The 2,500-nt window shown below is 46.4% G+C and overlaps 1 protein-coding gene across 8 annotated transcripts in view; it reads left to right on the forward strand.

The window, feature by feature from the left end:
• The first annotated feature begins 175 nt into the window (after positions 1–175).
• Positions 176–2,500, forward strand: part of LOC143286719 (uncharacterized) — a 77,235-nt gene continuing 74,910 nt past the window's right edge. The window contains exon 1 of one of the 8 annotated variants that reach the window (XM_076594414.1): positions 176–377. The gene's annotated coding sequence lies outside the window, so the exon portion shown is untranslated. The remainder of the gene's footprint in view (positions 378–2,500) is intronic. The other 7 variants (XM_076594416.1, XM_076594417.1, XM_076594418.1 and 4 more) reach the window with 7 other exon arrangements.

Raw genomic sequence — 2,500 nt, forward strand, 5'->3', positions numbered from 1 at the left:
GACGGCGTGGGGGTGGGGGCGAGGGGGTTGGGGGGGGGGGTCCACCATTTCACAAGGGGGCACAACTCCCCGTCCAGGGAACAGGCCCGGTAGAGACCTCTCACCTTTTGGAAATACCATCAGCGGTGTGCCGGCTGCCTCACGTGACCATCCCCTCCCCTCCCCATCCACCCACTCCCCTCACACCCACACACACACACACCCTTCCGCCGCACGCCTACTCGCCGCCAGCCAGCAAGAACCAAGGGGGATAGGAGAGGAGGAAGCGGGGAAAGGCAGCCACAGGACAGGGGTACACACCTTCCAAGTCTTTCCGCTGTGCAGACCTCCAGTGTGTGCAACAAGGGACCTCTCTCTCTCCGCCCCGTTACGTCTAGGTGAGTGCTGCCGCTGCACGTTATGTCCGTCTGTGTCCCTGTCCTTTCCGCCTGTGTCGCTATGTCACTGTGTTGGGTCAGACTTTTTTTTTTTTTTGCACGTGAAACCCCAGGTGGTACCGTCTTGAGGGCAAGAAACATCACTGACACTGCCGGTATAGGAATGTCAAAACGCCTGTATCGAATAGTGGGCTAGACGGAGGGCTACCTGTGCCAAGACTTTCAGCTACCCTGTTCCCGAGACGCTCCCCCATCATCACTCTCTCCCCTCCCCCTCCTTCCTACTTCACCTCATTCACCTGTCTTGTTTTTATTTGTTTTGTAGTTTAGTGTACAAGTGCGTGGTGGTATGTTGACGAATTCTGCGCGGAGGGAAAGTTTGTTTTGGCAGGCAGTTGTTTACTGTGCTGGTTGGTAGGCTTACCCCCTAATGACCTTGGCTGTACGTTGTTTGACATTCCTTCAAACTGGCTTGTTCCCGATGTAAGGGGCACAAATTTGCGTCCGATTTTATTTTCTCTCCTGAGAACCGCAATATTTGTTGATGAATTGCGGGGTATCTTTGCAGAGGTTCAGTTTCTTTAGACTGTACGTGTGTGCGTGTTCATATTGCTATCGTGCGAATCCCCCCCCCCCTCTCTCTCTCTCTCTCTCTCTTGCGTTGCCAGTGCCATTGATGAAGAGAGTGTTAGCTCTCCAACTTACGTCAGCATGTCTGGGGAAGACGATATTTTCAGGGGCTCCTTGTAAGCAGGCTGTCAGAAAACAGGGGGATGAAATACGTGTCACTGTGCACACTGCCTTACATAGGACTCACCTCAACACGTGTGTGTGTGTGTGTGTGTGTGTGTGTGTGTGTGTGTGTGTGCGCGCGCGCGCACGCGATCGCGATATATTTGCTCGTAATCAATACTACTTAAGAATAACAACCAGCGGGTTCAGAAAATGAAAGCATCACCCCTATCCCAAACGCCCAGGAAAGCACTTCGTTCAATGCTCATTTTATAAAAAAACATTATCAAATTTTTACCCGTGTTGCGATGGAACTAGTTTTTATAAGTACACCGGCTCTGTTCGGGTTTTGATAAGTTTTGGTCAAAACGAATTAATGTTTATTAACATGTCCTCCCGTAGCTGCGAAATGGTACTGGTTCCACAGCCAGTCGGGACCCTGGCCTCTTTCTCACGCACACCTGCCCACTGGCCTAGCTGCCCAGGCCATGAGGGGATCCCGTGGGTGTCACGAGAGGAAAGGCCTTTGTTATGTCAATCATTTTCATAATGTCCTAAGTTTAGTTACTTTTTAATTTCAAATATCAGCTCCAATGGGATATCGACTGTGTTTGTTTTGAATATGCTAATGCATATTTTTTACTTACTAATATTATGATGTTGATATATGAGTATTTTTGTTGCGGATATCGTGAACTATTGACGCTTAACAGAACAGTCACTATGCGGCAATCATATATCGGTATTGTTTCTATATCAGTGTAGTTTTTGCTCTATGAATTTCCAGGATGTAGACACAACTAGTCAGTTGTAAAAAATGGTCCAACATGCATTTAAAGAAGAAACAGTCTCGGGAAGATGGAGAAGCATTTCTCCCATTAAGAACTGGAGGAAAATGGTCCAACATGCATTTAAAGAACAAACAGTCTCGGGAAGATGAAGAAGCATTTCTCCCATTAAGAACTGGAGGAAAATGGTCCAACATACATTTAAAGAACAAACAGTCTCTGGAAGATGAAGAAGCATTTCTCCCATTAAGAACTGGAGGAAAATGGTCCAACATACATTTAAAGAACAAACAGTCTCGGGAAGATGAAGAAGCATTTCTCCCATTAAGAACTGGAGGAAACCCAGTGAACACAGGTACAGCTGTGTTTGATTTCTTTTCAGATCTTTACAAAGTCTTTATTTTCGTTGCACTTTTGTCAGTCTTGAAAAAGCATGTCATGTTCCACAGTATAAGTTGAAGTTCCTACGACGAAACCTGTTTTGTTTTAGAGAGGTTGGTTAATTAAGCATATGGTTTTATACTGAGTTGATGAAGTCTTACCTGCGCGAAAATGTGTCTTCAAAAGTCACAGGGAACGTTGATGTTTTTGACTTTTTACAAT

Source organism: Babylonia areolata, chromosome 10, assembly GCF_041734735.1.
Source record: "Babylonia areolata isolate BAREFJ2019XMU chromosome 10, ASM4173473v1, whole genome shotgun sequence".
Classification (NCBI taxonomy): Eukaryota; Metazoa; Mollusca; class Gastropoda; order Neogastropoda; family Buccinidae; genus Babylonia; species Babylonia areolata.